Source organism: Myxine glutinosa, chromosome 4 (assembly GCF_964187855.1).
Source record: "Myxine glutinosa chromosome 4, kmMyxGlut1.1, whole genome shotgun sequence".
Lineage (NCBI taxonomy): Eukaryota > Metazoa > Chordata > Myxini > Myxiniformes > Myxinidae > Myxine > Myxine glutinosa.
Genome location: NC_136264.1, coordinates 41,505,006 through 41,528,251, shown reverse-complemented (window position 1 = coordinate 41,528,251; position 23,246 = coordinate 41,505,006). Strand labels below are relative to the sequence as shown.

The following is a 23,246-nucleotide window of genomic DNA, read 5'->3' as shown; positions in this document are numbered from 1 at the left end:
AAAAAAAAAGCAAAATGTGGTTCATGTGTCTAAAATATTTTTGTGAATTGTAAACTGCTTCTGGTTTTTTTCCCCATTATAACTTTTACTTCCATTGTAACCAATCGTTGTAATTCTGTAACATAATGAAACTGTTCGCTGCTTAGCTTTGAATCATACTTTGCTTGCATGCTGGCACTAAAGGTGCGTTCACACAGAAGGGTTATTCTTGAGTAAATCCGACGCGTGAATTGCCGAGATCCTTGTGATCACAATTTAGGAAGACAAAACGTCAGAGGAGGTCCCGGGCCATAAACGAGTCGTGCTAAAATAGTCTGTATAGTTTGTGTATACATAAAATAGACTGTGTGAACATGGCGCCAGCATTTATTCCGGCCTAACTCGTTATCTGAACAAGTGAATCACTGTGTGTGCTACCTGCTGTAATTATCGCACAATTATCAACATCCTTCCTCAGATCCTGTCTTGTCATAACTTGATTGCCTCTTGCAATTCCAATAGATGGGTGGCCTAAATTTCCTCAGGTGACAGTCCATATTAGGTATTCAAATTAAAAAACGAGATGGTATTCATAGAATACCCTGCGCAGTCTTGAGAAGGACTTGGTGCGAACCAACTTTTCTGTTTTTTAAAAGGTTTTTTTCCTTTGATCTAATATGGCTGCCAGACCATGTGACCAATGACATCATAAATTTGCATTCTCCAATATAATTGTTGCGTAGATCATGCCCAATAAATTTCAAACTGATCAGATGAAGCGTTGCACTTGTGGAATTATGACGTCATAATAAAGCACCAATGACATCATGATTAACGACACTTCATCCCTATGCAGAGTTCTTTACAATGAGCCCTGTTGCAATTTTTTTTCCATGGAGCGGTTTTGGAGATATAGAGGTGCACCGTTTTTTCAGTTTTTCCCAAGATGGCGCCTCCACCATGTTATCTATGACGTCATAATTATCATTTTCAAATTCTACAGGAGGAGATGCTCCTTTCGTGAAAATTTCATGTCCATCGAACTAAGAGTTTCAGCGAAAAAAAATTTCATACTGATCGGATCAAGCGTTGTACTTGTCGAATTATGATGTCATAAGGAAGGCACCAATTACATTATCATTAACATATCTTATTCCCCATGGGGAGTACTTGACAATGAGCCATGTTTAAGTTTTTTCCATTGAGCAGTTTCGGAGATATAGAGGTGCAACATTATTTTCAGTTTTTCCAAGATGGCTTGGAAAAGATTTTTCTTTTGGAAGAAAGAAGAAAGCTTGGAAAAGAAGAAAAGAAAGAAAAGAAGCTTGGAAAAGAAAAAAAGAAGATTTTTCCAAGATGGTTTTTCCAAGATGGTCAGGTAACGGTACCTGACCTATGATGTCATAATTATCACTAAAAATTCTGAAGGAGGAGTAGGAGCTCCTATGATGCAAGGTTTAGTGTCAATCAGACCAACGCTTGCCAAGAAAATGAATTTGCAAAATGCAGACAAGAACGTATGTATGCACGCACCCAATCGTTTAACCCCACTTTTCACTTCGAGAGTGCATGGTAACTTCACCAACATGTTCGCTCCCAGCTGCCTGGCTCATATTGAATATTTTAATGTGAATCCGAAAATGATATAAAATGAAAATGATGAAAGTTAGTAAGTTATTGTAAATTACTACTGGCTGGCTCCTAATATATCCTAGTACTAGGAAAATCGTCATTCAAATTCAGGCCAGACAACTTCGAGATTAGTGTGTACGCCTAGGCCACCCTGCCAACCCTATTCTTGTAAACTATTGACACGTAAATGACCTAATTCATGTATCTACACTTTGACAATTCAAAAATATAGAACATATATGAAAAGATCCTGAACACAGACACCCACTTTCCCAATTTCAAAGGACTTTTCACTGTGAATCCTGATAATAATACAACGGAAGCCAAAGGGAGAAAGCTCAGCTGTGTCATGCATAACAAATGTTATAAATGCCACCATTCGCTCTTTTCCACATTGTACTTGTAATCTGATGTATTTCGTGTTTCCATTAACTTGCACGCTGTCCTGGTGAAGTTTGAGGGTTAGCGAGTCAAAGGGTTTCCTGTTTGTGCAGCAAAGTGCAGTATTTTTTCATTGTACTCCAAAATTTTACATTCACTGCAAATGCTGAATCTTCTAGTCCTCTGTTGTTCCTCTGTAAATTAAAGTATATCAGCTCCTTGCAATTTCTGTGCAGGTGACATCACAAATGGTGATTGCACAATGTGCAATTAACCAGATGAAATGAAAATTATCTTTAGTCTCTCAAAATGTCAAAATAGTTTCCTTGCATTTATAACTACGACCTGCAAAATAAATTTCACTTTTGCTGAAGGTTTTTTTTTGAGGTAATAAAAGGTACTGAAGTTGGATACGTCCAAGAGGCTAGACGCCCAAGAGCTCGACTCCAAGGTTCGTGGGAATCTGGTCGCAAGGATGTCACTTTTTGAGGATCCGGGATAGGTTTGAATCCATGTACGTTTTAAACGACTTGGTGCTTGGTGCTTGGTGTAGCTCTGTCCCTCAGGTACCCGTGAGCACACATTGGTAAAATGCACTTCCAGGTGACCATAAAGTTTTATTCTTTTTTTTTTTTCTTTTTTTTTGTATACTGAATCGAGGCTCGTGAAAGAGTTAACATTTACTTCACAAACAAATCAACCAGACAAACAAAATATATAAAAAGAGGGAGCGGAAAACAAGATGGGGAGAGAAGGGGAAGCACACAAACACAACATTTGAGAGCAGGGAGATGTGTGGAAGGGAGAGGGCTTGGGGGGAGGACGCGTGGGAAGGGGGGGGGGGGGTGGAGGGTGAAGTATAAAACACAAGGACACCAAGGACTTCCAGGACAGAAGTTGGTATTTCAAAAAAGTGGAATTGGGGTGAAATTACTGTTCTTGAGGCCTAAGCAAAAAATAACCGAGCTGTTAAATCTTGGGAATTCCGTCATGAGATGCGAGCGTTTTTCTCCTCTGCAAAATCGACTCGTGAAAAAGTAAGGTGACATAGGGTATATGAACTTCAGTATGGTAGTGGGAGAAATCTCGCACACAATGAGTAAAGCAATGAATCAATAGGAAAAGACAGATGCGGTGAGAAAAAGAGGAAGGAGACACTGCAATCTGAAAGTCAAGGAAAATTCATATTGACAACTTGTGGAAGATTATTTCAAGAAATGCCGGCGACATTATTAATGCATTGAACTTGTACTTTTGTTCATCTATTTTATTACCTCCGCCACCAGAGGTGGACATGACAAAAATTAGTGGGCAGGTTGGGTGTGTGACAAGGATGAATCAATTAGATTTTGTTGAAGATTCAGATCCAGATCAGAAAAAAAATTAATAAAAAAGAAAAAGAAAAGATTCTTCACCATTGAGAGATAGGGCCAAAAACGATATATAATAGAATATCTCCAAAAGTTATGGACAGATTCAGCCGAAACTTGGTGGACAGGTTGAGTGTATGACAGGATGAATCAATTCGATTTTGGTGAAGATTCAGAACCAGATCAGAGAATTTTTTTAATTAAAAAAAAATGATTCTTCACCATTGAGAGATAGGGCCAAAAACGATATATAACAGAATATCTCCAAAAGTTATGGACAGATTCAGCCGAAACTTGGTGGACAGTTTGGGTGTGTGACGAGGACAAAATGTTGAGATTTTTTTGAGGATCTGGATCCGGAAACTAGAATGTTTTAATTTTTGAAGTGATTCTTCATGATTGCGAGATGTGGCCAAAAATGATATATAGTACGATATTTGAAAAGGTTGTGGACGGATTCGGATGAAACTTGGTGACGAGTTGGTTAGGTGACAAGAACAAGCTGATTTGATTTTGGTTCAGGTTCGAATTCACATCCGGCCTATCAATGGGATACAAAACATAAACTGTTCAGCCTGGCAGAGGTATATGCTCTACCAAATGCTGTTCTCGTTTATACCTGCTTCCTTTGGGACTATTGATGTTTAAGCTGAGTAAAACTGAGTTCTAGAAGTGCTGACTATTACATTTATGATTAATAATGACGATCACAATTGCTCCATAAGACAGACTGATTTTCATAATTTACCATTCAATATAACTTTTTGCAAATAGGACGGTTATTTTTTAATGACCCTTAAATCCTGGAATTCTTTGGAATACATATGTTAAAGAAATTACTAGCGTTGGAAAGCTAACTAGAATGGCACTCAGAAGAGAGCATACATCCACCAGGTGAACTGTTTTCGTTTTGTATCTCAGAGTAGACCAGAAAATCACAACACAGAATCACATTTAATCGACATCATTTGTCCACAACTTTTTGAGATATCCTGCTGTATATCGATTTTGGCCCGATCTCCCAATGGTGAAGAATCACTTAAAAAATTATACTAGCCGGATCAGGATACGGATCTTCACCCAAAATTTAATCGATTCTTCTCACACACCCAACCTCTCCACCAAGTCTCCTCCAAATCCATCCATAACTTTTTGAGATATCCTGCTATGTATTGTTTTTGGCCCGATCTCACAATGGTGAAGGATCACTAAAAAAATTAAATAATTCTCATATCCGAATCCATATTCAGATATTCACCAAAATCGAATGGAATTGTCCTTGTCAGAGATATCCACCAAGGACAACACAACCTGTCCAACCTGTCCTGTCCAACCTGTCCAACCTATGTCAACACAACCTGTCCACCAAGTTTCATCCAAATCCATCCCTAACTTTTTGAGATATCCTGCTATGTATGGTTTTTGGCCCAACCTCCCAATGGTGAAGACTCACTTAGAAAATTAACTAATTCTCATATCCGAATCCATATTCAGATCTTCACCAAAATCGAATCGAATCGTCCTTGTCAGACACACAACCGGTCTACCAAGTTTCGTCCAAATCCGTCCACAACTTTTTGAGATATCCTGCTACGTATCGTTTTTGGCCCTATCTCCCAATGGTGAAGAATCACTTAAAAATTTTTTTATAGTAGCCGGATCCGGATCCAGATCTTCACCAAAATCTAATCATTTCCTCCTTGTCACATACGCTGCATCTCTGCCCAATTTTTTCCGAATCTGCCCACAACTTTTTGAGATATCTTGTTTACAAACGGACAGACAGACAAACAAATGGACAGAGAGACAGACAAACAAACAGACAAACAAACAGACAGACAGAGAGACAGACAGGGGTGAAAACATAACTTCCATCCACCTTTGGTGGCGGAGGTAATAATAGATTTGCTTGGTTGGAAAGCTAATACTCAATTTACTTGGAACAACCATCTGTGGCTATTTAAATATAAAGATACCTGTTTTAAAGGTCAGTGTTTCTGCAATTGAAAAAGAAGAAGAACCAGGATTAAGAGCTTAATGCAGCAATTCCAAGGGTAACATATTTATTATTCTAGGACAGCAGGAAACCTTTCGATTAACGAATGACAGGTGCAGAAGGAGCACACCAATCTTGTTGTTGTAGCCGTAAGATGTCTCACTTGTCGGTTACGCATCCCAGCGGGCCGCTCCAACAGAGGCCATAACAGCAGTTGGTTTGGATGTCCTGGACAGGATTACAGGTCTTTCCACTCTGATACCATGCTGGTGGGATCGTCAAAGCAGCCAATGTTACGCTAATTGGTACCAGGCACCTCATTTATAATTTACGGCTGAGCAATGTTAGTCGAGCATGTTTCTGTGCAGCTCTTTGTATGGCAGCAAAACATAATCTAACCCCCTCTTGGATTGGAGGTACTGTTCCATCACTGGGTCAGCATCTTGCAACCTGTCAGTGACTGATCTATCGCCTAATATCCTGCAGAATCTCAGCCAGGGACTTGACGGTCAGGTTGGGCCTTACCACCTCTTCCTCCTCTTCACTGTCCTCCTCAAAGAAGCCTTAATTATGGCCTCCAACTCCTCCACAGTCAGCTCCTCCTCATGCAAGGCGATGAGCTCCTCCAATCCTTCTCCTCATGCCCATATCGTTGAACGCTTCCCCTTCCACCTCCCATGCCAACCCAGCAATTTTCTGCCTGTCTTCTGTTTTGATGAGAAAACCTGTGAAGTTGTTGATTGCCTGTGGCCAGGTTTTACAGGACATCATGTGTTTGATCATGCAGTCCTCTTTGGCATTGGCACAGAGGAGAAGAGATGCCTGGTCCTTGTCAGCCTTGAACCTTGATGCTGTTTTCTCTCGCTTTGAGATGAAAGTTATCGTGGGGATCTTCCAGAGCAGGCCGGTGTTGCCTGCATTGAAGACCTGCTCCTCCGGTACATACACTTTCCCTTTTATGAGCTGTGCAAGTTGTGCAGTGAAAGTTTCGGCTGCCTCATGCTCTACTGAGGCACACTCGCCTGTGAGTTTCACATTGTGGAGGCCGTATCATTTCTTGAAGCAGTCAAACCATTCCCTGCTAGCTTGGAAGGGATTGAGGCCACTCGTACCCACAATACTCATGTTTGCAGCACCATCTGCACCAGCCAGACGATCGTACATACACTTTGCTTTTGAGGAATCAGAGGTCAGCTTAAAGGCACATTTTTTACTGATATTGTCCTCTGCCCACACATAAAATGCCTTCTTAATTGCTTTGATGTGAACGTCCCTGACCTGGGTAACCACTTTGGTGCTGTGTACTGCGATAGCTGCGACATTTTCGCGAATAACCTTCTCATTATTTTACGTAGCGCACAGTCGACTTGCTCACGCCATAGTGTCTGCCCACAGAGGCCACTCTCTCACCTCCTGATCATCGGCCAAGCAGCTCCACTTCATGGCTGCGGCTCTTGACTTTTTCTACCTCTTGGGAGCAGACACATCTCTTGCACTACTTGAATGCTTAGGACCCATGATGAACAATGTGCACAAAAAGTCCAAAGCGTGAGGCGTCACACCAGGTCAAGGCAGCTGGACAAGAATAAATAATGAAACCCAGGACACGCACATAAATAGTCTTGCAGGGGTTGTGGGTAGATGGAGAAGGGATGGGTAGTGTGACCATTGTTTGTGGCGGATGGTGGCGGGTGATGTTTTATGCACATGTACGGCTGCTTTATGCACAGTTGGTGAGTGATCTTTTTCGAATTGTGGTATATGCGCGGCTGGTGGGAAATGGTTTATGCGTGGTTGGAGGTGGTTTTATGTGTGATGCGTGGAAGACAGCTTCAGAGCTGTTGTGCATGAGGCTGGTAGGACATGTTTTATTTCCGCCGGAAAAATCGCGAATACGCAAATCGCGAATACGCAAAGCACAGGGCCACAAATGTATAAGTAGGTCACATTCGGAATCCGCGAATGGGGAATCCACAAATGTTGGGGTTTCATGTTTTATATACATGTAGATTATGTGTAGATCAGTGCCAAAAAAATCTTAATTTAATCCATTTTAAATTCAGGCTGTAACACGACAAAATGTGAAAAAATCAAGCGTTGTGAATACTTTCTGAAGGCACTGTAAAAAGCATTAATAGCAAATTTGACTTCCCTGTTCCAAAACCTTTGGAGGGCACGGTATATACTGTATATTATAAAACTGAAAAACACAGACAGACGGTGAATCGTCGTCGAAGGAAGCCCTGGTCGGCCCATGTGAGTATGTCTTAATTGCAGACTATTGGAACGTATATTTTATAGGCATTTAGACCTTTCTACCCCTTAGACCTTTTAGACTCCCTTTTGACTCCTTTAGACCATTTTATACATTTTAGACTGCTTTGGCTCTTTACACCCCCTTGATATCCTTTTAAGACCTTTTAGACCCCTTAGATTCATGTAGACCTTGACGCACTTTATACTGATTAGACCCCTTGAGCCTGCGACCTTTTAGACCATTTTCGAGCCTTTCGACCTTTTAAGATCCTTTAGACCATTTAAGACCATTTCCAAAATGTTTGAGTCCATTTTAGACCTTTTGGACCTTATAGGATCCAATTTTATCCCTTACACTCCCAAAGATATTTACACCCTGTCTACCCCTTTACCATCAGACCTTTTATACCTTTTAGACCATTAGAACCTTTATACCACTGAGACCGCTTTAGACTCTAACTGCTATTGGAAAATACCCTTTAGATCTACAGATCCCTTTCGACCTTTATACCCCTTAAGACCATTATAGAGCCCTACAGACCCTTTGAAACACTTAGACCCCCATAATACACCTTATGGCACTTTTCCATTGCACAGAACGGTTCGGTACGACACTGTACAGTTCGGTACGGTACGGTAATCATTGTGTCGTTTTTCCATCCCACAACAGAACCGTGAAAATAGGCGGAGTTATCTGAAGTGACGAAAAAAAAAACGCGACCGCTGTGGTGACGTCATTTCTCATTCAACCCTAAACTGTAAATAGCTCCGCAACTATAGAGGAACTTGAAGCTGCGCTTGACTTCTTCGTCAGCTTTTGGTTTTATCTGAACATGAGTTTTTAAGCGAAATGCAAAAAGAGAGAGGACGTGTTTGAGAAGGAAGTGTTTGAGAAAGAAGTGTTTGAGAAGAAGCTCAAAGACGTGAGAACGAGAACAGATAAAAACATAGGACAGTTGGGTCTGAACATAGCGTGACGGTTCTGTGACGATTGTGATTGCCCAATCAACGGTCTGCAGTATTGCTAGCTCCACCCATAGGTCTGGGTTCAGCTCGCTTGGTACCTATCCATAGCAGGAACCAAATTTAGCATGGGTACTTAGGTACGGTACGTTTCGCTTGGCAATGGAAAAACGAAAAAACGGATTTTGGTTACCGTACGGTACGGTACCGCGGTGGAAAAGCGCCAAAAGCGCTGTGGACTCGTTGGACCCCTTTTGGCACACACCACACAAACATTTCTAGAGTCTTCTTGCAATACACAGAGATACTTTTTCAGCAGGTAATGTGCAATCTCCACCCACCCATAGGTTGGTTACTCTGCTGGTTTTAACAGAATTTGCATACTGGGGGCACTGAATTGGTTCACCAATCAAAATCTAGAAGCATATTGCTTGGATTTCACAAGTATCGTGCTGTGCACAACATCTTTCTTGTTTCGGATGTTGTGTGCTTTGCCTAGCTGTACGTTTTTGAGGTCGAGCCCTTCTCCAAGCTGGGTTTTTGGATCATCGTTGTGTCTGGTGAAGACTGTTTTGTACTGCACTGGGCTGTTGTGCTGAATTCTGGTGGAGATAAACGAGGCACACAGCACAATAGTGGCCAAGTTCATTTTGTGCTTTATTGTCCCCCGTCGCACCGCGGAGCGAAAGGGGGACTATGGTTTTCCCCTCCGTCCGTGCGTGCGTGCGGGCGTGTGTGCGTGCGTACGTGCGTGCGTGCATAAGCGAAGGACCGTATTCGAATTTAGTGTGTGGGTGCAACCCACGTCAAAATCCAAGATGGCCGCCGCCATGTATGTCTGATGCCATGTATGTCTGAACATTGTGAGTGGAATATCTTGAAAAATAAGCGAAGTCCAAAGCCAAAGTCTTGCCAAAATCAAGACTCTCTGCTCACCTTCACTCCTTCATTCCTCTTTTCTCCCGCCTCTGGAACAAACTCCCTCACTCTCTCCAATCCCACTCCACCCTCCAGGTCTTTAAAACAGCTGTTCACCACCATCTCTTATCTTCCCCCATCCAAAACCTTGATCTTTTCTATCCCTGATAATTTCACCCCAATTCCACTTTTTGAAATACCAACTTCTGTCCTGGAAGTCCTTGGTGTCCTTGTGTTTTATACTTCTCCCACCCCCCCCCCCCCCTTTCCCACGCCTCCTCCCCCCAAGCCCTCTCCCTCCCACACATCTCCCTGCTCTTAAATGTTGTGTGCTCTCAAGTGTTTGTGTGCTTCCCATTCTCTTGTCTTCCGCTCCCTCTTTTTATATATTTTGTTTGTCTGGTTGATTTGTTTGTGAAGTAAATGTCAGCTCTTTCACGAGCCTCGATTCAGTATACAACAAAAAAAAAAAAAAAAAAGTACCAACTTCTAATCCGGTGTGTGGGTGTATCTAGGCATAAGGAAGAACCCTATTGAAAATTGGGTCTCCACGTCAAAATCCAAGATGGCCGCCGCCCATGTATGTCTGAACCTTGTGAGCTGAATATCTTGAAAAATAAGCGAAGTACCAACTTCTAATCTGGTGTGTGGGTGTATCTAGGCACAAGGAAGAAGGTTATTGAAAATTGGGTCGCCACGTCAAAAGCCAAGATGGCCGCCACCATATATATGTCTGAACCTTGTGAGCGAAATATCTTGAAAAATAAACGAACTACTAACGTCTAATCTGGTGTGTGGGTGTATCTACGCATAAGGAAGAACGCTATTGAAAATTGGGTCGCCACGTCAAAATCCAAGTTGGCCGCCGCCATATATGTCTGAACCTTGTGAGCGGAATATCTTGACAAATAAGCAAAGTACCAACTTCTAATTTGGTGTGTGGGTGTACCTAGGCATAAGGAAGAACGCTATTGAAAATTGGATCGCTACGTCAAAATCCAAGATGGCCGCCTCCATGTATGTCTGAACCTTGTGAGCAAAATATCATATTAAAGCGCGGCGTTACGCGCGCTGCTTGCGAGCAAGGAGGAAGCGGACAAGCGGTAACTTATAAGCGTCTTTATTTCAGGAGCTCACTGTAACACTAGCGCGCTCTGGGCTGCGCGCCCCGTGTATATCCTCAGGCCACGCCTACCCCTCGGGCGTGGCCGCCGCCCACTTGGTGCGCGGAATGATGTCACCACGCCAGTGGGCTTTCGTGTCCGCCACACGCGCCCCCCCAGAATTCCCACGCACCTGGAGGGCCAGTTTGCGGGGCAGACGGATGACCCGGCCGAAGCGCCCCCTGGCGATCGGCGGCGTCCGGGGTGCAGGAATGCCAGGTGGGATGCCCCTGGCTGCCCCTGGGATGGGTGCAGGACCGGGGGGCGGCGTGGCGGCGGGGCTGGGCGGTGCCGGGGGTCCGCCCGCAGGGGGGCGGCCCCGACGCGGGGGTCGGGCCACTGGCAGTGGATGGTCCACGTCGAGGTGGGCCGGCTTGAGGTGGTCTACAGAAACGCGGTCAGGAGTACCGCCGATGTCCAGGGTGAAGTGCTTCGCCCCGGTCTCCAGCACGCGGAAAGGCCCGTCGTACGGGGGCCGCAGTGGTGTCCGGTGGGCATCGTGGCAGACGAAGACGTACTCCGACGTGCGAAGCTCCGGGGCGACGTGCGTCGGTGGGTGCCCGTGGCATGCCGTTGGCACCGGGGCGAACCTCTGGTCGGTGTCTTGCAGAGCGGAGCGCTGCTGTGCCGCGGACCATGGTGCCGTGGAGTCGGGGAGGAACTCGCCCGGCACCCGCAGCGGTTGTCCGAAGACCAACTCCGCCGCGGATGCGCGCAGGTCCTCCTTGGGCGCCGTCCGGAGGCCTAGCAGGACCCAGGGGAGCCTGTCAACCCAGCCGCCGTCGCGGAGGGTGGCCCGGAGCGTGGCCTTCAATGAGCGGTGAAATCGCTCACACAGGCCGTTAGCCTGGGGGTGGTAGGCCGTGGTTCGGTGCAGCCGGACCCCGAGCCCCTGCGCGACCGCCCCCCAGAGCTCCGAGGTCAACTGGGGGCCGCGGTCGGACGAGATGTCTGAGGGGGCGCCGAACCAGGCGACCCAGGAGGCGATGAAAGCCTGCGCGACGTCCGCCGCCGTCGTCGACGCCAAGGGCACGGCCTCCAGCCACCGGGTGGTGCGGTCCACCATGGTGAGGACGTGGGTGAAACCCCGCGAGGGGGGCAGAGGTCCCACCAGGTCCACGTGGACGTGGTCAAACCGGCGTTCCGGCACCGTGAACGGGGCCAACGGGGCCAACGGGGCCTGGGTGTGCCGGTGCACCTTGGCGCGCTGGCACGCGAGGCACGTCCTGGCCCAGCCGCGGACGGCCTTCTGGAGGCCATGCCAGACGAACTTGTCGGCGATCAACCTTTGGGAGGCCCTCGCGCCCAGGTGGGACAGGCCGTGGATGGCGTCAAACACCTGGCGCTGCCAGCCCGCGGGCACGATGGGGCGAGGCCGCCCGAGGGAGACGTCGCACAAGAGGGCCGCGCCCACGCCGTCGAACGGCACCTCGGTGACGCGGAGGCCCGTGATGGCGGTCCGCAAGGCCTGGACGTCGGGGTCAGCGGCCTGGTCCGCTGCCATCCGGGCATAGTCGATGCCGAGGTGGACTGCGTGGGCGACGGCCCGGGAAAGGCAATCCGCCACCGGGTTGTCCTTCCCCGCGACGTGCCGGATGTCCGTCGTGTACTCGGACACGGCCGAGAGGTGACGCTGCTGCCGGGCCGACCACGGCTCGGTGACCTTGCCCATCGCGAAGATCAGCGGCTTGTGGTCGACGAAGGCCGTGAACGCACGGCCCTCGAGCAGATGGCGGAAGTGCCTGACCGCCAAGTGAAGCCCGAGCAACTCGCGGTCGAAGGTACTGTAACGGCGTTCGGGCGGGCGAAGCTGCCTGCTAAAGAACGCCAGCGGTTGCCAAGCTCCACGCACCCATTGCTCGTGCACCGCGCCCACCGCGTAGTCCGAGGCGTCGGTGGTGAGGGCGATCGGTGCATCGGGCGCCGGGTGCGCGAGCATGGTGGCGTTAGCCAAGGCGAGCTTCGCGCCCGTGAACGCCGTGTCCATCTGCTCGGTCCAGGTAACGTCGCCTTTGCCCGGCTTACCTCGGAGAGCTTCGTGCAGGGGGCGCAGGAGCTGGGCGATACAGGGCAGGAACCGATGGTAAAAGTTCACCATGCCCAGGAACTCCTGCAGCCCTCTGATCGTGCGGGGGCGCGGATACCCCTTCACCGCCTCCACCTTGGCCGGCAGGGGGACGGCTCCGTGCCAGGTGACACGGTGCCCCAGAAAATCGATTACGGCGACGCCGAACCGGCACTTTGCGGGGTTCACAATCAGGCCATGCTGGCCCAGGCGTTCGAAGAGCGTGCGGAGGTGGCGTAGGTGCTCTTCGCGGGACGCGCTGGCGACGAGGATATCGTCCAGGTAGACGTAGACAAAATCCAAGTCGCGCAGGACGCTGTCCATCAGTCGCTGGAACGCCTGAGCCGCATTCTTCAGACCGAAGGGCATCCGCAGGAACTCGAAGAGTCCGAATGGCGTGATGACCGCCGTCTTCGGGACGTCCTCCGGCCTGACGGGGACCTGATGGTAGCCGCGTATGAGGTCCACCTTTGAGAAGAAGGACATGCCCGCCAAACGGGCGGAAAAGTCATGAATGTGGGGGACGGGGGTAGCGGTCGGGAGTGATGGCGTCATTGAGACGGCGATAGTCCCCGCACTGTCGCCATCCCCCGCCGGGCTTCGGCACGATGTGCAGCGGCGACGCCCAAGCACTCTCCGAGCGCCGAACGATGCCGAGTCGCTCCAGGGTAGCGAACGCCGCTTTTGCCACCGCCAGCTTCTTCGGCTCGAGGCGGCGTGCCCGGGCGTAGACCGGTGGCCCGACGGTGGGGATGTGATGGGCCACCCCGTGCTTGACGGCCCCCGCCGAGAAGGTGGGCCGCGTGAGGGCCGGGAAGCCGGCGAAGAGGCGGGTGAATGCGTCCGCTGCCGGAAGCGTACAGATCAACGTGGCCGGAACCGAACCGTTCGGCAAGCCGCTTGGCAAGCCGCTCGGCGAGCCGCTCGTTGAGCTGCTCGACGAGCTGGGCAGCTCACAAGCGAGCGAGCTGAACGTCTCGGCCTGGACAAGACGTCTGCGCTTTACGTCGACCAGGAGCCCATTAGCGCACAGGAAGTCCGCGCCAAGCAGTGCCATGGGCACGTCGGCGGTGACAAACGTCCATCGGAAAACCTGCCCTCCGAACCGCAGAGAGAGGCAGCGTTTTCCGTACGTACGGATGGGCGTCCCGTTCGCGGCAAGCAGCGCGGGGCCCCCGCCCGCGGCGTGCTTGTCTGACGTACCGGCGGGAACGACACTCACCTGCGCTCCCGTGTCGCACAGGTAACGGCGCCCGGATAAGGTGTCCGTTATGAACAGCAGGCTGCTCGAACGGCCGGCGCTCATCGCCACTATTGAGCGCCGGCCCGGGCGTTTCCCGACCTGTTGAAGGAGCATGGCAGATGACACTGCCGAGCCTCGTGGCCGAACTTGGCGTGGAACCAGCACCAGGTGGTGTAGCTGGAGGAGCGCGGCTGGCTCCGCCAGGCCGGTGGAGTTGGCGGGTTTCCCCGCGGTGGCGGTTTTCGCCGCGGCGGTGGGCGGGCGTGGCTGCGGTCACGAGGTGCGTATCAGCATGCTGCGCATGCTGTGTAAGCTGATGCTGTGGATCAGCATCATCAGCAGCATGAGCCTCGAGGTCCGTGACGGCCGCAAAGTATCTGTCCGCCTCGACTGCCAATGCTCAGGGTTCCGTTAGCACGGTCCTGGCCAACACGAGGCGAACCTGCGCTGGAAGTTGGCGACGGAAAAGCGCCCGGAATAGAGAACCGGGGGCTTCGTCGCCCAACAGTGACAGCATATGGTCCATTCGGACCGACGGGCGCATGTCGCCGAGCTCGGGGAGATCCAGGAGGCGGTCGGCCCGTGCGTCGTCCGTGAGGCCGAACGTGGCTAGGAGTAGCCGATTGAGTGCCTCGTACTTGTGGCCGTCCGGTGGGTGGCGAAGGACGGACACAACTCGAGCGGCCGTGCCGGGTCCGAGGGAGGCGACGACGTGGCAGTAGCGCGTGTCGTCGCCGGTGAGGCGCCGAAGCTGAAATTGGGCTTCGGCTTGGATGAACCAGACTTCGGCCTGGGCCTCCCAAAATTCGGGAAGTTTGATGAAGTTGGCCATGGCAATGGCGTCGTGTGTGGAAGGATCGCTCCGGCAGATCCAACGTCGAGGGTCACCAGTAAAGCGCGGCGTTACGCGCGCTGCTTGCGAGCAAGGAGGAAGCGGACAAGCGGTAACTTATAAGCGTCTTTATTTCAGGAGCTCACTGTAACACTAGCACGCTCCGGGCTGCGCACCCCGTGTATATCCTCAGGCCACGCCTACCCCTCGGGCGTGGCCGCCGCCCACTTGGTGCGCGGAATGATGTCACCACGCCAGTGGGCTTTCGTGTCCGCCACAATATCATAGTGAAGGAGCTGTGCTCCCACGTAATCGGAAGAATGGACGCGGCAAAAAGCTGGAATTCGTCCGAGTTTCTTTATTGTCAACAAACAACTCGGGTACTCTGAAAAGCCCGTTTATCGGGCAGCAATATATATACACACATTATCCCGGAGCGTTTGCCCGGGAAAGGCGAGAGGGGGCATGCCCGGGCGTCCCGGACGCGGCTTGGCAAGTCGAGAGCGGGCGTGGCCGGGCGTGCCCGGGCATGCCCGGGCGTCCCGGCCGAGGCCTGGCAAGTTTAGCGCGGGCCTGCCCGGGCGTCCTGGACGAGCCCGGCATGGTGATCGCTCCGCGTCCTTGGTAGGTGCAAGGCGATTGTGTAAACCCAGCGGTAGCCGCTACACACGTCCCCCCAGAATCGACTTGCACCGGCAGGGTCAATTTGAGGGGGGTCCTGATGACCCGGCCGAAGCGACCCATGGCGGGTCGTGGGGGGAGGGGGGGTCCGGTGTGGTGGTGGGCGGTCGAGTGGGGGGCACCGTGGACGGGGGGCGGCCTCGCCGCGGCAGAAGGGCCAACCGTGGCGGTTGGTCGATGTCCACGTGCGCCGGCTTGAGGCGGTCCACCGCAATCCGGTCCGACCTGCCGCCGATGTCGATGACGAACGACTTGTCGTCCCGTCGCAGTACCCGGAAGGGCCCGTCGTACGGCGGCCGGAGTGGCCCCCGATGTGCGTCATGACGCACAAAAACGTACTCCGCTGTGCGAAGCGCTGGGGGGATGTAGGACTGGGGGGTCACCGTGGTGGGATGTTGGCACGGGGGCAAACCGTCGGGCGGCCTCCTGGAGGTCCGAGCGCTGGTGAGCTGCGGACCAGGGACTGGTAGCGTCGGGCACGAATTCGCCCGGGACGCGTAGCGCCTGGCCGTAGACAAGCTCGGCGGTGGACGCCCGGAGGTCCTCCTTGGGGGCCGTGCGGAGGCCCAAAAGGACCCACGGCAGCCGGTCGGCCCAACCGCCGTCTTGAAGGCCGGGCATGAGCGCGGCCTTCATGGAGCGGTGGAATCGCTCGCACAACCCGTTGGCTTGGGGGTGGTAGGCCGTAGTACGGTGGAGCTTGACCCCCAGGTTGCGGGCGACTGCGCCCCACAGCTCGGAGGTGAACTGCGGTCCGCGGTCCGATGAGATGTCCGCCGGTGCGCCGAAGCGGGCGACCCAGGTGGCGATGAAAGCCTGCGCCACGTCGGCGGTGGTGGTGGAGACGAGGGGAATGGCCTCCGGCCACCTGGTGGTCCTGTCCACCATGGTGAGCAGGTGTGTGAACCCCCGTGATGGGGGAGGGGGCCCACCAGATCCACGTTGACGTGGTCGAAACGTCGTTCGGGCACGGTGAAAGGTGCCAGCGGGGCCTGGGTGTGTCGGTGGACCTTGGCCTGTTGGCAGGCTGTGCAGGTGCTGGTCCAATCGCGGACGTCCCGTCGAAGGCCGTGCCAGACGAATCGCGCCGACACCAGCTTCTGGGAAGCTTTCCGGCCCGGGTGGGAAAGGCCGTGGAGGGAGGCGAAGATGCGGCGTTGCCAGGTAACGGGCACGATGGGGCGAGGCTGGCCTTGGGAGACGTCGCAGAGCAGGACAGTGTCCGCGAAGGGGATGTCGGCCAGGCGGAGGCCCGTGTCCGCCGCCCGGACGGCTTGCACCGTGGTGTCGGTGGTTTGGTCCGCCGCCATAAGCGCGAAGTCCACGCCGAGGTGGACCGCGTTCGCGCTGGCCCGAGAAAGACAGTCGGCCACGGCGTTGTTTTTGCCGGCGACGTGCCGGATGTCCGTGGTAAACTCCGACACGGCGGAGAGGTGGCGCTGTTGGCGGGCCGACCACGGCTCCGTGACCTTGGCCATTGCGTAAACCAACGGCTTGTGGTCGACGAACGCCGTGAAGGGTCGGCCCTCCAGGAGGTGGCGGAAATGGCGAACGGCCAGGTGTAGACCGAGGAGCTCACGGTCAAACGTGCTATATTTGAGCTCGTTCGGCCGGAGCTGCCGGCTGAAAAAAGCGAGTGGCTGCCAAACCCCGTTCACCCATTGCTCATGTACGGCGCCCACCGCGTAGTCGGAGGCATCCATGGTGAGGGCGATAGGAGCGTTGAGCACCGGGTGAGCGAGCAGTGTTGCGTCGGCGAGGGCCCGCTTTGAGCTTTGGAAGGCCGCGTCCATTGCTGCGGACCAGACGACGTCGTGCTTGGCAGGCTTGCCCCGGAGGGCTTCGTAGAGGGGCGCATGAGTTGAGCAGCGCGGGGCACGAAGCGGTGATAGAAATTCACCATTCCCAGGAATTCCTGCAGGGCCTTTATGGAGCGGGGACGCGGAAACGTGGTGATGGCCTCGACCTTGGTTGGCAGTGGCACGGCCCCGTTCTTGGTGATGTGGTGGCCCAAAAAATCAACTGCCGTCGTGCCGAAGTGGCATTTGGCCGGGTTGACGATGAGGCCGTGCTCGCTGAGGCGCCCGAACAGTGTTCGGAGGTGGAGGAGGTGCTCGGCCCAGGACGTGCTGGCGACGAGGATGTCGTCCAGCTAAACGAAGAGGAACGGCAGGTCACGCAGCACGCCGTCCATCAAGCGCTGGAACGCCTGAGCCGCGTTCTTGAGGCCAAACGGCATCCGTAGGAATTCGAATAAGCCGAACGGCGTGATGACGGCCGTTTTAGGGACGTCGGCCACCCTGACAGGTACCTGGTGATATCCCCGTATGAGATTGATTTTTGAAAAAATGACCCGTCCTGCCAGACGGGCGGAGAAGTCTTGGATGTGCGGGATCGGATACCTCTCGGGGGTGGTAGCGTCGTTAAGGCGGCGGTAGTCGCCACATGGGCGCCAGCCGCCCCCTGGTTTTGGGACGATGTGTAGTGGCGAAGCCCACGCGCTATCGGAGCGCCGCACGATGCCGAGGTGTTCCAAAGCGTCGAACTCGGCTTTGGCCACGGCGAGCTTGGCTGGGTCGAGGCGGCGGGCTCTGGCGTAGACCGGCAGGCCCGTGGTTGGTATGTGGTGCTCGATCCCATGTCGTACTGCGACGGCCGAAAACGTCGGCCGCGTGAGGGCCGGGAACTCCGTGAGCAGGCGAGCAAACTCGTTCGCCGCCGGGAGGGCGCATGCCAGCTCGGTCGGAGCGGAGCTGCTCAATGTGCATACCAGGGAGCTGAAGGTCTCGGCGTTGATGAGGCGACGCCGTTGGACGTCCACCAGCAGTCCGTGTGCGCAGAGGAAGTCGGCGCCTAGCAGAGCCATGGGCACGCTGGCGGTTACAAAATTCCAAGTAAAGCATTGGCCGCCGAAGCAGAGGGTGACGTTGCGCGGGCCGAAGGTGCGGATGGCCGATCCGTTGGCCGCAACCAAGGAGGGGCCGCAAACCGCGGACTGCCTGTCCTGATCGGAGGCGGGTATGGCGCTCAGTTGGGCGCCGGTGTCGCACAGGAAGCGCCGTCTGGACGCTTTGTCCATGATGAACAGTAAGTTGCCCGTGTGGCCGGCGCTCATGGCTGGTAATGAACACCGGCCTGGCCGTTTCCTGGCCTGCCGAAGGTGCACGGGGGTCGGCATGTCCGGGCCTTCTGTCCGAACCTGGCATGATAGTAACACCACGCTTGGTCAGGTGGAGGCCCCGGTCGTCGTGCTGGAGGTGGTCAGCTCGGCGTTGCGGCCGCCAATTGCGTCGGCAGTTCGGTCGTTGACCGTGCCGGGTGCGCGGGCACCATGGGCGTTGCGTCGGACGGCGGTGGGCCCCAGGTCGCTGCTGCAATGCGTTGGCCTGCCGCGGAGATCTTGTCGGCTTCCCTGGCGAGGGCGCGGGGATCCGTGATCGTCATGCTCACCAGGGCGAGGCGTACGGGGCTAGGCAGCTGACGGAGGAACAGCTCCCGGAACAGGAATGCCGGAGAGTGCTCGCCGAGCAGCGAAAGCATGTAGTCCATTCGCTCGGACGGGCGCGTGTCGCCGAGCTCGGGCAGGTCGAGCAGGCGCCGTGCGCGTTCCGCCGATGGGAGGGCGAAAGCGTCGAGGAGGAGCTTTTTAATCGCGCCGTATTTGTCAGCGGCTGGCGGACTCTCGAGGAAGCTCAGGGCGCGGGCCGCGGTGGCTGAACCGAGCGCTGCTACCACATGGTGGAAGCGGGTGTCGTCGGCCGTGATGCCTCGCAGGGCGAACAGGGAGTCCGCCTGGGCGAACCAAACCGCCGCGTGAGCCTCCCAGAAGGTAGGCAGTTTAAGGGCAACTGCCGTGTCCATGTCGGTAGGTCACCAATGAAGGAGCTGTGCTCCCACGTAATCGGAAGAATGGACGCGACAAAAAGCTGGAATTCGTCCGAGTTTCTTTATTGTCACCAAACAACTCGGGTACTCTGAAAAGCCCGTTTATCGGGCAGCAATATATATACACACATTATCCCGGAGCATTTGCCCGGGAAAGGCGAGAGGGGGCGTGGCCGGGCGCCCTGGCCGCGGCCTGGCAAGTCGAGGGCGGGCATGCCCGGGCATGCCCGGGCGTCCCGGACGCGGCCTGGCAAGTCGAGAGCGGGCGTGGCCGGGCATGCCCGGGCGTCCCGGCCGAGGCCTGGCAAGTTGTGCACGGGCCTGCCCGGGCGTCCTGGACAAGCCCGGCATGGTGATCGCTCCGCGTCCTTGGTAGATGCAAGGCGATTGTGTAAACCCAGCGGTAGCCGCGACAATAGCATGTTTTCTGTCCCTTCCACTTTGTCAACTCACATCACTTCCCTGACGGGGGACCTAGGCGTAACGCTTGTTTGTTCAGTAAATCACTTCAAAGTTTTTAAACAATAGAAAAATCACTCTTTATAACTGTGTTTTTAAAGGGATTTGAATTGTTGGATACTTTACTAAATATAATGATTGCAGCAGAAAGTTGCAAGTTTAAGAATTTTATTACGAAAGTGCGCCACAAATATGTCCGCCCACCCACACCCAGCCTGCTGATGATTTTCGGTGGTGTTGATTTAAACACAATGTGGATATTTATTTTGGTAACCTATGAAATAAAGTAGACACAAGGTGGACATCATGTCTATTTAACCAAAATTTAAATTCACCATTTTTGTTTAGCTCGGATCAAGGCTATCGAGCTTTTCAAAGATTGTCTGATATGTTAGATCTATGTAAGTCCATAATGATTGCTTTAAAGCGGATCTGCCCTCCCCTGAAGACGTGTTTATGCCGGCATATTTGACAGTCTGCCGAAGTTGTGACCGTTTTTGAAGTGGCTTGTCCTCACCTCGAGGTGATGTGTTTCCGATGGTTGATGAACATGTCAATCTCTTTTAAAGGCATCAACATGGCTGTCTCACCTCCTTGCAGGTTCACTCACTGAGGATTTACTATGCTATGTTCTGCTTGAAATTTCATAATCTTGTGACAAAAACCTCTTCAACTTAATAGTACAGTATTGTTACCTGCCACCAATGTACAAACTGACGCCGCTGACCTACTTTTGAGTGCTCTTTCTTTTTCTATGGTAAAATATAAAACCTTTCAACTTATCGCACATGCTTGTGATCCTGTGTCAACAAACATACTCTAACTACAGCGTTTTTTTTTGTTTTGTTTTTTTGTATACAAGATCGAGGCTCGTGAAAGAGCTAACATTAATCACAGAGAAAGACAAACCAACCCATAAAACATATAACATGGGGAGCAGTAGACAAGATGGGTAGAGAGGGGGAAGGAAACAAACACAACATTTGAGAGCAGGGACATCGAGAGATCTGTGGGAGGGAGAGGGCTTGGGAGGAGGTGGGAGAGGTATAAAACATACTGCAAGGACTTCCAGGAAAGAAGTTGGAATTTCAAACAAAGTGGATCTGGGGTGAATTAGCAGGGGTAGAAAAGATCAAGGTTTTCGATGGGGGAAGATAAGAGATGGTGGTGAACAGCTGTTTTAAAGACCTGGAGGGAGGAGTGGGATTGAAGGTAGTGAGGGAGTTTGTTCCAGAGGCGGGAGAAAAGAGGAATGAAAGAGTGAAGGTGAGCAGAGAGCCTAGATTTCGGCAGTTTAACCATCAGAGGGTTGCTGGCAGATCTTGTGCGACCTGTAGGAATATTTGGGTGACAAAGCACAGAGAGAGCTGGGGGAGCAAGGCCGGAGAGGAGTTGGTAGAAGACAGAAAGACCACCTACCTACCTGTCTGTGGTGAGTGAGTGAAAGGCCCTCGGAGATAGCTTCATCGCGGGAGATTCCAATGATTCTGAAAGCATTGGTTTCAACAGCGTGAAGCCGAGCGAGGTGTGAGGCAGGAGCACCGGCCCATCGGGGAGAACAGTATTCCATTGAGCTGCGGATGAAAGCCTTGTATGTGGTGAGGAGCTCAGGTGTGCCAAGGAAAGACTTCGCACGACGGAGGATGCCCAGTCGGCGACTAGCTTTGGAGGCCAGCTTGGAAATGTGGTTTTCCCAAGAAATATCATGGCAGATAGTGAGACCCAAAAGCTTGAGCGACAGAACTTCTTGGAGAGGATTATTAAGAAAGTAGATGGGAGGGTTCTCCAGTCGGTCTTTTCAGAGAGACATAGTAAGAGCGTGAGATTTGTCAGGATTGAAAGACATGTTCCACTTGTTTGACCAGTCTGTGATTTTGTCCAGGTCTGCAGAGAGTGAGGAGGCTGCAGACTGCCGATCTGAGGGAAAAGGAATGGAGTGGCAGAGAGTGGAGTCATCAGCAAAGAGATACAGAGGATTTTCCAGAGAGTCGGAGAGATCATTGATAAAGACCAGAAAAAGCACAGGGCCCAGAACACTGCCTTGGGGAACTCCAGCCTGAACAAGAAGGGGAGATGAGAGAAATCCATTCAGGGCCACACGTTGACTACAACCAGAGAGGAAGTCCGCAAGCCATGCGTGAAGATTTCCATGGATACCATAGGAGGGGAGTTTGGTGAGCAGAGCTGGGTGCCAGACCGTATCGAAGGCACGTGATATGTCAAGGGAGACAGCTCTGATTTCCTGTTTGGCATTGAGGACCTCCATCCATTGTTGAGACAGCAGAAGCAGCATGTCCAGAGTAGAATGACCTGGTCTGAATCCAAATTGATGATTGGAGATAAAGCCATTGGAGAAGAGGAAGGATTTGATATCCGAAGCAATGATGGATTCCATGACTTTGCTGATAATTGGGAGCAGGCTGATTGGTCTGTAGTCGCAAGGATCTGTTTTTGCACATTTTTTGTGTAAAGCGGAAATGTTTGCTGATTTCCAAGCAGATGGCAGATGACCTTGAGCAAAAGAGAGGGTGAAAAGAACAGAGACAGGGTGAGATCGAGCGGCAGAGCAGGATTTTAGGACCCGTGGGCTGATGCCATCTGGTCCAGTTGCATAATCATCGTCGAGGTTTGACAAAAACTTCTCCACCTTTTCAGGAGAGGACACAGAGTCCAGGAGCAGTTGGGTTCGACTTGGTAAGGTGGGAACAGAGAGAGATGGGTTTGGGACACAATATTTTGAGGCAAACACAGAGTTGAAGCATTCGGCTTTGTCACGTGCGGTGTCAACTGTGCAGCCATTTGAGGTAAGGGAGGGGATGGAGGAGGAACAAACACCAGACACAGATTTGACCAGACGCCACCAGGATTTGGAGGAAGGAGACAGGTTTGAGATCGTTCATTCTTGAGTGTGGAGAGATAGTGCTTCCTGGCACTCCTGAGGGTAGACACACACTTGTTCCGAGCTTGGGGGAAGGAACTGAGATTGCCTTCAGTTCGATTAGCCTTCCAAGAGGCAAAGGCAAGTTGTTTCAGGGCAACTGCCTCACCACAAGATTCAGTGTACCATGGACGGGAGGAAGGGTAAGACAACTGAAGACGAGATGGGATAAATCTGTGCATGAGAGAGAGCAGTTTGCTTTGGAAGAATTCCCAGGAAGAATTGATGTCAGAGGCAGTGGAGATGGGAGACCAGTCCAGATGATTGATGGCTGCTTGAAGACCGTGTCAGTCGGCCTGAGTGAAATACCAGACTCGTCGACGCTGAGGAGGCTCTCTGAGAATGGCCAGTGAGATATCCACTTTAACAAGCACATGATCAGAAGAACCGATTGGAGCAGGAGAAGAGCAGCAGACATTTGCAGGGAAGTTTGTCATAAACAAGTCTAGAAGAGAAGATACTCCATTGGCTGAGATCCGGGTCGG

The 23,246-nt window shown here is 52.2% G+C and overlaps 1 protein-coding gene across 7 annotated transcripts in view; it reads left to right on the top strand.

The window, feature by feature from the left end:
* Positions 1–23,246, top strand: part of LOC137424604 (calmodulin-binding transcription activator 2) — an 884,665-nt gene that overhangs the window by 390,040 nt on the left and 471,379 nt on the right. The window lies entirely within an intron of this gene.